The following is a 15,146-nucleotide window of genomic DNA, read 5'->3' on the forward strand; positions in this document are numbered from 1 at the left end:
CGGAAGGGACTTACGGACCGTAGATTAATCGACGGTCCGTAAGTCAGTCTCGTGGATCGAAGACGCGTACCTGAACAAAACTTTCCTTAATTTGTTTCCTTTTTTATTTAGGATTTGTTTTCTATAAATAGGACATGTAAACCTCGTTTTTGGGGGTTAGACACTATTATTCTATTTTTTACTTTGGAACTTTGGAGATTAATTTGCAACCCTAGCAATTATTGATTTCCCAAGTTCGTTTTGAAGATTTTGGCTTTGCAATTCAAGTTAATTCTCTGGGTTTATTATTCTCTTTACGTAAGTTCATGATTTCTCCATCTACAATTATGAATTGTGTTCTTGCTAATATGAGTAACTAAATTCACAACTAGGGTTGTGGGAACCATGATCAATTAACAAAGTATGAATAGTAAATAAGCAATTCTTGACTAGTATTTTGCATGTATTGATAATTCTTTCGTTTAGAAGTCTTTTTAACGGTGGCCAACGTTAGAACTCGCCTTGTTACTACTTGCCGGACCAAGGAGGTAATTAACAAGAAAAGAATTATCAACATAGATTTAGTGTGATACTATCTAATAGGCTAGTGTCGATTGGTGCGAAGTAATAACTAAGCCAAACATCGATTATGATGTCTAATATGAGGTAAAGGTAAGGGTTAGTAAATTATACACACGTAGCCGGACCAAGGTGCGGGGTGAAATTCTCTAGATGCCGGACCAAGGATTTAGAGATACCTAACTTATCACTTTGCATGTAATACACTAGAAGAGGATTGCTATTACTAGAATTACCGCGTTATGAGATTATGGGGAACACGTATACCCTAGTTATTTCTCTTATCTTGATAACAACCAAAGTTGAGTTTAATTATTGATTACAATATTTCGTATCACTATTTGTTTTACACAAGCACAACCCCCCTTTTTATTACGTGTTTCTGGAAATAATTTGACTAATCAAATATAATTGTCGATTAAAAGTAAAGTCTAAACCATTTTCCTCGTGGGATCGATCCCAACCTACAAGTTGGGTTCTTTACTTGATAACGATCGTTTATGCTTCTGAAAGGAGGTGTAATTTGAGCGTATCAAGGGAATAGCTATAACATACCTTTCCAATGAACGCTCGAAAGACTGTAGTTCCTTCACGAAAGTAGTTCCTTATTTCCTAAGCTTTGAAAACACTATATATACATAGCTGGTACGCACCTATAAACAATTCATAATTAATCTTAAATCAGCAGAATTTCCATATTGCCCCAATTATTCAAAACGTCCGTAGAAATTCACAAAAACAACCATAAAAGGGTCCTGAAATGATTACCTTAGTTAACCAAGTGTAAACCTTGAAGAAACACCAATAACTACAAATTTATATCTTCAAAAACCAACTCCAAACGCAGCTAATAGATGGGAAAAATGATTTCCACTTGTAGGGATTACGTTTCTAGGCACGGGGGAAATGTTTAATGGTAGAAATCGTCAAAAACTAACCTTCATCATGCTAGAACTCCATAAGAACTCTCTCTTAAGGTTTCTCTCTGTTTTGGAACTGAAATGGAATGTTTTCTGGGCTTAAAACGTTAAATAAGCCGACATACCATATGTTTGACCCGACCTGGATTCTGCCCCGGCAGTCCCTAGTAAAACCCTCATAACTTTTTTCTCTGATGTCAGTTTGATACGGGGTTTTGTGTGTTGCAAACTAGACTCATAGGCCTTCGATTTAATGGTGATAGACCTTCTAACTCTTTAAATATTGGGAGAAAACATCCATGATATTTGACCTAAATTTTAGACAAATCTTTAAAAAGGAACTTACGATAACTTTCGCCAACTTTTATTTTGCCACTTACTTAACTTCAAAACTTGAGATACAACCCTTGAACACTTAAAATATGACAAACCACATCATTTTTAATTTATTACTCACCCTCCTTGTCTTTCCACGAAGATACGAGTTAATTTAAATATTTTGAAAAGTTGGGGTGTTACCCATATCTTGTATTAAGTTTTGTCTAAGATGGACATGTGAGGCTTTAGTATCCGCTACTTTATAAATGAGTTTTCGATTGTTGCTTTTATTAAGAAAAGTTCTAATTCCGCACTATTTTAATTACCTATGCGATGAATGAATGTTATGAGGCTTGTATAAGAACCCTTCGGGGTCGAGTACGCCGTGTTACGACTATGGGGTGCTCTCGGGTCGTGACAATTTTGTCTTAGTGATGTGTGTTGGGCCTCTCTGATCATAATTGTGTCTATGTGTGCCTTTGTTAATTTCAATATTTTGCCCGTATTGCCTGTAATGTTAAATAACCGAGATTTTGTGCCTTAAAATTGGATAAAAATTGTGGGGTTGTGCTTGCATGTTGTTAGGTCTAGTTGGGGGAAGCCTAAGTAGCTCACATTTGTGCTAAATGACGTATTTTGACCAATGATGGAGCGATTGAGGTCATTCTTAAGGGCAAAAATTGTCAAATGGCCAAATTTGGAAAAACTGGGAGAAGTCTGAGTATCCCGGGGGTATGGGTGTAATGGGTTTTAGTCTAATTGCAGAAGTGCATGTTTTGATAATTTTTTTGGGGGCTGCGGGGTTGAATTTGAGAAGTTGGGTTGAAAGTAGGCACGTTGGGTCATTTGGCGAGCTGGCTCTTGCTCCCTGAATCACTCGGCGTTTCATTGAAGTTCCTCATAACGCCTCTAATTTCATGCTAAATGTGAAGTTTGGTTCTGTAACTTTTCGCGAGAAGCCTGAGGTCACCGAATGCACTCGGTGACTTGCCGAAAGTTCTTCTTGATCCCCCTTTGTCTGCATCCCTAACCCTTAATTGCACTGTAACTTTTGGCGGGCTAGTTCTTGCTCGCCGAAGGCTGTCGATGATTCACCGAAAGGCCTTCCCATCACTGACATGCCAAATTTTTCTGAGATTTTTTAGCCAATCCTTTCGATGAGCCTTATCTGGATCGCTAAAGTGATTTGGCGACTCGCCGACCGGTTCCGCGAGTCTGTATGCAACTATTTTTCTGTGCATCTGATTGAATTTTTTCTAACTCTTTTTGATATTTGTGCAGACATGGCTAGACTAAATGTTGCTGGTAGAAACATGCCGCCCCCCGCAAGAGGGTCAAAGGGATAATTATCAATGAGGATGTAGTTGCATCCAGGGGTAAGGCCACCAAACTTCCCACAACTGGTGGGAAAGGAAAGAGCAAAGGGAAGGCACCTGCATCACCGGAGGCCAGCTCTAACAATGACACTATTTAAGCCACTCACCTCACCACTTCTGAGAGTGAGGGTGAGCACCAGGAGCATCAGGCTATTACTTCTTAGCCTGGGGATGAGCTAGTAGTAGCATAGAGGGTAGAGCTACGTTCCAAAAAGATGAATGATCCGTCTAGGATCACGACTCCTCAAGTAAACCACTAATCCTTCTCCAGCTCTAGCATAGGCCGTGGTCCTAGCACCACTACAGGGTCCTACTCCTAAGTCTGAATAGACTAAAAACTGAGGGGAAATCATTGAGGAGAAGCGTTTGTCCACTGATGGGGTCATTGACGGGTACCCAGAGATAATGAGTTATCTAAAGTCGCACAACTTCAAGCTCTTCCCCAATCCCCATAGTCCTTACATTCCTAATTGGGTCCAAGAGTTCTACGTTGCTTATAGAGCCTTGATACCATAAAGAAAGAAGCAGGCAGTTGCATTCAAACCGGTTGACTACGAAGTTGTTCGGGGAAAGAAGGTCAAGCGTGATAGTGAGGCTATTAATGATGTCCTGGAATATCCTGATGATATTGATGACGAGTGTCAACATCTGATCAGGACAAAGACACTAGAGAATATGAAAAAATGGTTGGCCCGCTAATATTAGACTGTACTCCCAAGTGGCTGGAGATTGGAGCACCGATTGAAAAGAAGGATCTAAACATAACTGCAAGGTTCTGGTTTGGCTTCATCAGCAGCACTATCATGCCATCCTAGAATGATTCAATTCTCCACCTAGCAAAGGCAGCCTGTCTGGGTTGCATTATTGATGAGATGAGGATAAATTTGGGGATAACTATAGCACAGGAGATGGTCATGAGGGCCAAGCAGCGCCAAACTTCCCTCCCCTTCCCGGTGTTGATCACCGAGTTGTGCAGACGGGCTCGGGTTCCTAGATATGCGAAGAAGGATATGGAAGTGATTCCTGATGAGTCCACAAATTAGACTCATTTAAGACTTTATTTTAATAGAAATAGTGTCCTCGAATGCTTGTTTTATCTCAATACCTTATTGAAATGCTTAAGTTTCAGGTATTTAAGGTTTTACTGGAAGCATGGACACTTAGGAGAAAAACAGAGCAAAAAGGAGCTGAAAACAACAACAAATGAAAGTTTGCGGATTGTCGAGTCCAACTTGGTGAGTCACCGAATTAACATGCACCGCCCTTTGTTCCAATACGTGAAGCCTTGAAGGAAGTGGATCGAAAGGCGAGGAAAGGAACAGTCGGCGAGTCGTCGATTAATTCCGCGAAGCAGTACTGTACCGCCCAATGATCCAGAATACGAGGATGCTGAAGGCAAGACACTGAATGCGATGAGCTGATTAAAGGGCGGATCGCCGAGTTCATCGGCGATTTTGACTAATGTCACCGAATGATCCGCCGCAGCACAATCTGTGAAAACTATAAATACTAGTTAGAGGTGTAGTCTTAGCATGGAACATTTTAGAGTAAAAATTATTATTAGTCTATAGTATTTTTCTGTATTTTTCTTTCAAGTTTGGAGAGGGTTTTGTGGAGACTTGAAGAAAGGAGTTCATCTTCCCCAAGTTAGAAGTGGGTCTTCTTTATTTCTTCTAACGTAGCTTAATTCAAGGTTTATTTTGTTATACCCAGTTGATTTCTTTATCATGTTAGGTATAGTTTCTTATTTCTTGATGTGTGGTTAAAAACCCCATTCTTGGGGTGTGATTTAGCTAATATGGGTTGATATTCTTGTTGGGTCTTGCTTGCTGCTAGGTTAGATGTATGTTAACGGAGATTTCACCTAGTGGTTGTGGTTTAATCTAAAGGGTTTGTAGTTGCAAATACAAAGCCATCCATGTATTTTCGGTTTGCCTGAGAGGGAGGTCACGAAACCAAAACCACTAGACTGATGACCTAAGGAGTGGGTCGACATGAGGTTCAGCCCGAGAGGGTGAGCCCTAGTCCTATATCCTAACACTCAGCTCGAGAGAGTGAGTGGGGTAAGGTGTAGGCTGGTCTTCATGCGGCAAATGGGTGTCCGAGAGGAACGCATTTGAAACGGGGTAAGTTGCCTGAGAGGGAATTTATTTCCATTTAAAGCTTAGCCTAGTCACTATTGTCTTGCAAATTTCCTATTGAAAGCATATACCCAACGATTTATCTCAACTTGTATTGCGGTCATATCCCAAGAACCTTTTTCCATACTTGATTTTCTTGTTTATTTTGCTGCTTTAGTACTTGTTACAAAACCCCCATTTGATATTTGACACTTTCATGTCTCCCCCTTTAATTTAGTATGTTTTTGTTCGTTAATATCTTTAGCTACGACTAGTTAGAATGTAATTTTATTTTTCTATCAATTCTCAAAACGCTCCCTTGGGACACGACCCCAACCCTTGGTTGGGTTACTATATTAGCGACGATCGTAGACACTCATACAGTAGGATAGTGTTGTTGGTCACGATAAACATCAAAATGGCGTCGGTGCCGAGGAGTGGTGTTATTTGAGAATTTTTAGTTTGATAGAATTTTTGTTCTTAATAGTAGTAGTTTACTTACCTAATTCTTAGTTTTGTTTAGTTGTTTACGTGTTGAGGCAGGAAAATGAGTATACATGTTGGAGATGGTGGACCAATGGAGGACCTTCCAGCAGAAGTGATGAGGTTCAGGGATCACATCCTGAATTTCAAGCATCTAGAAGGAGAAACCTTTCATGAGTCGTGGCAAAGGTTTAAAACACTATTGATGCAATGTCCAACTCATGAAATACCCAATGTAGCTCTACTGGAATGCTTATACAGGGGCCTAAATCCTGGAAACAGTGAAATAATGAACCAACTTATGCCAAGTGGCCGTGAAAAATACCCTTATGAGACCGCAGCCAAATTTCTTAACCTTGCAACTAAAATCAACAAGGACACTGAGAAGGACCAACAATTGATCATTTTGCTAAGTCAGATGGATAAATTGACTCACAAGATCGAGGAATTTGAGATGGTGTCCAGAGATCAAAGCAAATGCAGACCACAGACTGAGCAGAGAGGATCTATGGACAGTGAAAATAAGCGTATCGAAGATATGCTATTAATCATTCTTCATAAGCTAAATGAGCAAGATAAAGTGCTAGAGAAGATTAGAGAAAGTGTAGAAGTGTGAAATAAGATGAGCAACTCTCACTCTAGATCTATCCAGCTAATCAAAACTATCTTAAGTCATGTTCTTCCTCAGCCTCATCCGCATGAACAAGTGGGATCAACTAGATGCAACCCCAAAAATCTTATTTAAGCATTGACTTGTGTCATGTCACGACGTTAACTAAGGCGTTGTTTGGGAGGCAACCCAAAACCTTTACGAGCTTTAGTTTTATTCTAGAAATAATGGTGTATTAATTTCACAGGATAAAACGTGGAGAATGAATGAAAAATGTGGATTGGTAATTGTAGTCCCATTCGGCGAGTCACCGAACTATTCGACGGCTTCGATCTAGACCGTCGACAGACTCAAGATCCAAGCTACAGTCCATAACAATCGGCGGCGAGGGCAATCACTTGGCGTAACGCTGAATCATTTAGCGGTACAAACTAATATCGTTGAATGAGCAATGACTGGACAGTTTATAAATGCCAATAGTTTCAAAAATAGAAAAATGTTCATTTTCCACTCAATTTCTACTGTCGAAAAAACCACACCAAGTAATTAATTTTCATTATCTCTACACTCCTGGTATTTTAGTTGTCGATTAGTGCTAAAGCATTGGGATTACATTACTTCCTAGTATTTCAACACAGTTTAAGCAGCATAAAAGGTTGATTTCTCCCAAATCCCAAAACTACTAAAATTTCGTTCTCATATTAAATTGAAACTGGTTGGGTTGACATGTTCTAGGCCTCTCTCTGATAAACCTATCTTGTCTAAGTGCCAGATTCGATCTGAGAATCGTGCCTAAGTGATCTCGACTTTTGAAATCCCTCTTTGGCTGTGCATGAAATGATTTAAACTTTGGGTAGATGAATGTCATGGGTCTTAATTTAATTTCACTATTGTAACTATTAATTGTATTTTGGGAATTTGCGAGGTCGAATTCGAATTGAAAGAAGGCACGTTAGGTTGTTTAGCGAACTAGGTCGGGTTCGTCAAACAACTAGGCGGCTCGCCTAAAGTGTCTTTGATCGCCCTCTGTCTGCATTCCTGAATCTTTATTGCACTATAACTTTCAGCAACCGAACCTTTGATCTCCGATAGTAGTCAACGATTCGTGAATGGAACTTTCTCATCGCCGACTAGTGAAAGCTATTAGGGCAAAATCGTAGGCGAGCTCAACTCGACTCGCCAAAGAGATTTGGTGATTCGCCGATGAGTTCGGCACATCTGTCTGCCACTAAAGGTCTGCACCACTGATTTACTTATTTCTAACTTACTCCTTATTGATTGCAGACATGGCTAGACCCAAAGTTACAAGGAGCAGCAAGCCAACTCAAAGCAAGAAAAAAGGGATAACAATCAACAATGATTCAGCTGCATCCAAAAGCAATGTTGTGAAACTTTCCAATATGAGTAGAAAAGGAAAGGGCAAGGACAAAATTGTTGACCTATCAGATGCAAGCTCCGATAGCATGGGTTTTTACACCAATGACCCAACAACATACGATAGTGAGAGTATGAGTTCAGATGAAGATGAACTGATAGAGGCACAGAGGAATGAGCTACGACCCAAACAACTAATGACCCATCACGACTCAGAAATCCTCGATTCACTGCTCAGACTCCTCCAGCTCCAGAACAGGCAATAATACTGGCACCTCCAGTACAAGCCCCCCCCCCACCTAGATCATCGAATAGATTAAAGTCTGATGGACTAAGAATGATCATTGAAGAAAAACGACTGTCCATAGATGGGTGATCGATAGGTATCCTGAGATAATGGAGTGCTTGAAATATCACAAATTTCAAGTTTTTACAAAACCACGTGGTTCTTATATGCCAAGCTGGGTCAGAGAGTTTTATAGTGCATACAGTGCATTGGTACTCAGCGGAAGAGACTAGTCGCGTCTTTCAAAGCAGTTGACTATGTGGTGGTTAGAGGAAGGAAGGTAGCTTATGACAGTAAGGCTATTAACATAGCCTTGGGTATGTCCAATAAGATTAATGATCACTGTCAGCACTTGATCAGAACAAAGCAGCTGGATACGATGAAACAGTGGTTGGTCCCGCTAATCTCAGATAACAATACTTTGAAATGGCTAGAAGAAGGAATCCCAATGAAAAGAAAGATATGAACGTAGCTGCAAGATATTGGTTTGGGTTCATCAACAACACTCTCATGTCGTCCCAGAATGAGTCCATTCTTCGTCATCTGAAGGTGGCTTGCCTTGGTTTTATCATGTCCAGAAGGAAGATCGATCTGGGATTGCTGGTTTCACAGGAGATGGCTATGAGGGCCAAACAGACACAGAGGTCTCTGTCATTTCCTAATTTGATCACTGATATATGCCGGCAAGATGGAGTGCCACGTGACATTACGAGGGATGTTGAGGTTACCCATCTTCCTCCATCAACATCCGGCGTATAGAGGCTGAGTTCACATGAGAGGAGATTGACAGGAGGAGGGCAGCCCCAACAGATGCATCTCTAGAGGTCGATCTTGATGCATTACCAGCAGAGACACCTTCGCATACTCCGGCCTCTTCCTCCATCGACATCCGGCGTATAGAGGCCGAGTTCACACGAGAGGAGATTGACAGGAGGAGGGCAGCCCCAACAGATGCATCTCCAGAGGTCGATCTTGATGCATTACCAGCAGAGACACATTCGCTTACTCCAGCCTCTGAGCCATCAGGTATACCTGATCCTTCCTCCTCTTCCTCTCAGGCCCCAGGTGTTTCATCATCAGCCCAGCCTTCCAGGATCAGTCAGTCCATGATCCTGAAAATGGGATGGCTAGCCTACTCGGCGGATGTTAGGGCGACACGATTAGAGAGATCCGTCCCAGATATGATTGGCAGTGCCATCTTGACTGCGCTGACCCCCGTCAGAAACATTGTTGATGAACTGACTACCATAGTCATTGCTTGTGAGAGCAGACAGGGGGAGACACCTGAGGTTTCAGCCTTAAAAGATGAAATAGTCGAGCTGAAGAAGGGCGTAGCCTATCTGAAGGCCACCGACTTCACAACACTAATGCAATGAGCAGATGACAAATATATCCCTGAAACCTCTAGGATTCCCCCGACCACTCCTGGAGACGTGCAGAAGGATGATGTAGGGGATGTAGAGTCAGAGATAGAGATCGATGAAGAGCAGGTAGCAATGCACGACAAAGTGCTGAGCGAGAGCCAAAAGGACATCATATTCAGAGACTTGCCGAATCTTGTGGAGATGGTTGTGTAGTCGGCAACTCAGACAGTGCTAGCTGAGCCGTCCACAGCAGCTCCCAGTGGATCTGGCATTGCTAGTATGCCTGAGGCTACTCCCGAGACTAAGACACACAACCAGATAGATATACTGGGCACCGATATCCATATTCAGGCCCTGACAGATAGAGATACTGCATATACAGGACCCTTCCTTACCTCTCTTGCGTTGTCTTTTCCTGTCTTACTTGTTGGTATATTTTTGATATATTGCATTTGAGGACAAACGCTCTTTATTTGTGGTGGGGTGAGGCCCACACCATTTGTGTTGACATTCATGTTTTGTTCTGTATAAATTTGGGTTGTCTGCTTTAATTTGTGCTTTAATTACTGTTTTTATGTGGTTGTTTAAGCTTATGGATCATGTTGTTTAATAGTGCTCTCAATTGAACAAACATGAATGCACAGCTACGACGAGGTCAAATGAAGTTACATAGACAATATGTGCACTCTTTGCATCTCGTTGTGACTAGCTATTTATCAAATTGATTCTCTTGTGAGGACCATTGCACACTAGAGAACGTGTCTAGTCTTATTTGACTGAAGCATCGATGCCTTGTGTGATTAGTTTACTGTGAACCATGCATGAATAAACCTAGAATGCTCCCCGTTAGTCTAATTGATTTAGAAAGGTGTCCTCCTGAGATGATTTTAGGCAACTTTTGAAGAGTGTGAACCAATTTAACATATACCTCTTTTTGTGGCCTACCTGTGAGTATATGAAACTCTTTTGAACACCCTTTGAGCCTTACCTTTCTTTGGAAGAACCTTGATGAACCCTAGACCTTACTTGAACCACTACCTAAAATCCTCTTGAGTTATGGTTTAGTGAATAGCCAACTTAGGCCAAAATCCTAAGTTGGGGGTGTGGTGAAAGGGAAAAGGAGAAGTCAAGAAGTGCAAGAAAAGTCTCCCTTAACCCATGGTATTGCATAAAAATGGAACCCCTTCTATGAAAAAAAATGAAATGTTGAGTAAAGTACGAAGAGAATCGGGTTTCAAGCAATCCATGGAGGAGAATTAAACAAAAAAAGGGTGACTTAGAAGCACTAGAAAAAAAATTGATAAAGAAAAAAGAAGGGAACGCCTTGAGAATGCCACAACTCACGAGGAAAAAGTCACTGAGCCTGAATGACCATACCTTTGCACTCTGCCTCATTACAAGCCATAAAAAGGCCTTTCTGATCTTGAGTAAGCTGGATCGAAAATCAATTGGAAAATAAGGGCAAACCTATGGGTGAAAACAAGCATTGTGTTCCTCTTTTTTTTAGTGTGAGCGTTGTAACTGATTCCTGATCTTAAATTGACTCATTTATGTGTGTGAATATGGAATCATTATTTACGTGAGGGCATTTAGATACTTTTGTTGAGCTTGAACTTGCACATGTACCAAGTATTGCGAGCATGAGAATCTTTGGAAATGTTGTGTCACAATTTGAATCTTTGAGTACACAGTTGATCCTTGCTTATATAAATTGAGTCTTGTTGCGTGAACTCATGATTTAGTCTTGTGTAGCACTGTTTGAGGCACCCTATTTGAACTGCTAAACTTGAGCTTGCTTGAGAACAGGTAAAAGTTTAAGTTGGAGGTGTTGATGAGTCTACAAATTGGACTCATTTAAGGCTTTATTTTAATAGAAATAGTATCCTCGAATGCTTGTTTTATCTCAATACCTCATTAAAATGCTTAAGTATCAGGTATTTGAGGTTTTACTGGAAGCATGGACACTTAGGCGCAAAACGGAGCAAAAAGGAGCTGAAAAGAACAAGAAATGAAAGTTTGCGGATCACCGAGTCCAACTTGGCGAGTCACCGTATTGACATGCACCACCCTTTGTTCCAGTATGCGAGGCCTTGAAGGAAGTGGATCGAAAGGCGAGAAAAGGAGCAGTCGGCGAGTCGCCGATTAATTCCACGAAGCATTACGGTACTGCCCAATGATCCAGAATACGAGGATGAGGCAAGACACTGAAGGCGATGAGCTGATTAAAGGGCAGATCGCCGAGTTCATCGGCGATCTCGACTAATGTAGCCTAACGATCTGCCGTAGCATAATCTGTGAAAACTATAAATACTAGTTAGAGTTGTAGTCTTAGGGTGGAACATTTTAGAGTAAAAATTATTATTAGTCTATAGTATTTTTCTATATTTTTCTCTCAAGTTTGGAGAGGGTTTTGTGGAGTCTTGAAGAAAGGAGTTCATCTTCCCCAAGTTTGAAGTGGGTCTTCTTTAGTTCTTCTTCCGTAGCTTAATTCAAGGTTTAATTTGTTATACCCAGTTGATTTCTTTATCATGTTAGGTATAATTTCTTATTTCTTGATGTGTGGCTAAAAACCCCCATTCTTGGAGTGTGATTTAGCAAATATGGGTTGATATTTTTGTTGGGTCTTGCATGCTAATAGGTTAGATGTATGTTAATTGTGATTTCACCTAGTGGTTGTAGTTTAATCTAAAGGGTTTGTAGTTGCAGATACAAAGCCACCCATGTGTTTTCAGCTTGCCCGAGAGGGAGGTTGCGAAACTAAAACCACTAGACTGATGGCCTAAGGAGTGGGTCGACATGAGGTTCAGCCCGAGAGGGTGAGTCCTAGTCCCATATCCTAACACTCATCTCTAGAGAGTGAGTGAGATAAGGCGTAGGCTGGTCTTCATGCAGCAAATGGGTGTCCGAGAAGAACACATTTGAAACGGGGTAAGTTGCTCGAGAGGGAACTTATTTCCATTCAAAGCTTAGCCTAGTCACTAGTGTCTTGCAAATTTCCTATTGAGAGCATGTACCCAACGATTTATCTCAACTTGTATTGCGGTCACATCCCAAGAACCTTTTTCCATACTTGATTTTCTTGTTTATTTTGCTGCTTTAGTACTTGTTACAAAACCCCCATTTGATATTTGACACTTTCGTGTCTCCCCCTTTAATTTACTATGTTTTTGTTCGTTAATATCTTTAGCTACGACTAGTTAGAATGTAATTTTATTTTTCTATCAATTCTCAAAACCGCTCCATTGGGACACGACCCAACCCTTGGTTGGGTTACTTTATTATGGACGATCGTAGACACTCATACCGTAGGATAGTGTCGTTGGTCACGATAAGCATCAATTTCCACATCTTCTATTGATATCCGGACAATCAAGGCAGAGTATTTAAAAGATGAGGCGGAGAATAAAAAAGCAGCCTCGGTGGACTCTTCCTAGGTTATTGATACAAACACACTACCTGCAGAGGCACATTTGCCTACTCCGGCCCCATCCAGTGATGTTCCTTTTGACACCTCTAGTTCCTCTGCTTCTACATTGCCTTCCAGAGCTAATGTTGTTGTTATTTCCCATCCCCCGCTCACTCAGGCTGCACTACTCCGAATGGGGAAGCTAACTCATTTTGCCGATCGTCGTGCTGCTAGGCTTGAGGCCTCCATTCCGAGCATCATTCAGTAAGCCCTCACTGATGTTGTGACACCCTTGAGCACTACCATTGATGCACTTGCGGCTAGGATAGTGGTGTGTAAGCGTGGCCAAGGGGCCACCGAGGAGGTGATGGCTCTAAAGGCCGTCATTGCTGCACTGAGGAGAGATGTGGACCAGCTGAAGTCCAACGACATGTCCATGATTTTTGGGACAGTGGAGATCCAAGATGTGCCAGTAGAGCCAGATATGCCTCTGTCTACCACCGGAGATGATGTTAGAGTTTAGGAGGCTGTTGATCCTGAGTCCGAGGCTGAGACGGATGAGGAGATGCTTGGGGTTGCTGAAGAGCTTTCTTATGAAGGACTTACGGAGACTGAGGAGGCCATGGTCGATACAGTTGTGCAAGTTTTTTTGGCAGATACATCCATAGTTGACCCTTGTGGACCTGTTATTTCTTAGGTGACTCCGGGTACTGATCCTGTGACCAGAGCACTACACCGGGCACTGATGCCCAGACAGATGGAGCGACTGTTTAGACAGGATCCTTTTCTACCACCCTCTCTGTCTTATTTTCTTTGATTTTTGAATATTTTATTTCTTGCATTTGAGGACAAATAGCTTTTGTTTGTGGTGGGGTGAGGCCCACCTTTTGTGATTATTGTTTTGTTCGTATATTTGGATTTTGTGGTATATATTGGGTTTTGGCACTGTTTTTGTGGATGATTGAGCATGTGGCTCTTTGTGTTAATTGCAAATGATTTTTGGACCCTTCCGAAAAATTTGGTGCCACCTCTTGTTTGTGTTTGAATGTGGCTGTTCTTTTGCAAATTTGAGTATCGGTCTTGATCATTACCGATGACTTGAATAGTGTTCATAATTGAACAAAAATGAATGTGCGGCTACGATGAGGCCAATTGAAGTTGCATAGGCAATATGTGAACTTTTTGCATCTCGTTATGACTAGCCAATTATCAAATTAAGTCTCTTGTGATGAACTTTTTGCATCTCGTCGTGGCTAGCCTCTTGTTGGAATGGCCCACTAAAGAAGCTTCATGTCTGCTTAAGTATCCACCGTTTAAGCAATCCAAAGTCCGGTTAGGCGGCTACACAAGCATCAGGCACCAACAAATTTAGTTGTCCCAACGAACTCCGCTCAGGTTCTCGAGAATTGTTCAAGAACCCGTGCAGAAAAACAAAGTGTGTTACCCCGATAAATTAGACAATCAAACCTCAACAGAGATATCAAAACTTCCAAGGGTGATCATCTCAACAAAATTTAGGTCCCATATTCAAGCTCCATTTTAGCCAAAATCTATAAGGTAACTTGAAATGATCCCATAAGCCTCGAGACCCACATCAAAGGTTTTTCTACACCAACCTCGACATTTCAATGCTAATGGAACAATTAGAATTGCATTCTAAGATCGTTTACCTGACATTTTGACCGAAGTCAACTATCCATGATTCAAACGCTCCAAAATATGAAAACTCACATAAAGAGCAAACGAATTACCGGGTGACCTAACTGTCAATTCAAGCAAGTCATAAATGACTTGAGATTGTTATAGGAAAGCTATAAATGTCGAAAATAAAGTAATACAGGGAAAATGACCTACAGGGTCATTATAGGCAAACAAATGCCAATTTCTTGAACTATATTGTTATCTCCGATTTTGGCTCCTCTCCATTTCCATTTACTCCATTTTTCCCAAATTCTGGCTTTGATAGGTGACACATGATATAAGTTAAATTTAATGGCTAAATTTAACTGACTAAAATAAATTTGCTAATCATGTTTTAAATAATCGTAGGATAAATATTTTATATCAATTTAGAAAAGTCCAATTGTTTCTCTCTTTTGTACCTACTCCCACCAAGTCCGATGAATAATAAAGTAGGCATAATAAGCACTCAGATGAACCATGAACACAAAGTAACACAGTAAGGTTGTAGATCTTGCATAGGAAGATTTATTTTACTATATTTATAGACAAGAAAATATATTACTAAGACTGTGGGATTATAAAAATTTCTAAAATCAAATCGACATAATATATTTATCCTATATTTCTTATCTAAGTCATGGTTAGAGA

Source organism: Solanum verrucosum, unplaced genomic scaffold (genome assembly GCF_900185275.1).
Source record: "Solanum verrucosum unplaced genomic scaffold, falcon-dt-bn FXZP01000074.1, whole genome shotgun sequence".
NCBI classification, from domain to species: Eukaryota; Viridiplantae; Streptophyta; class Magnoliopsida; order Solanales; family Solanaceae; genus Solanum; species Solanum verrucosum.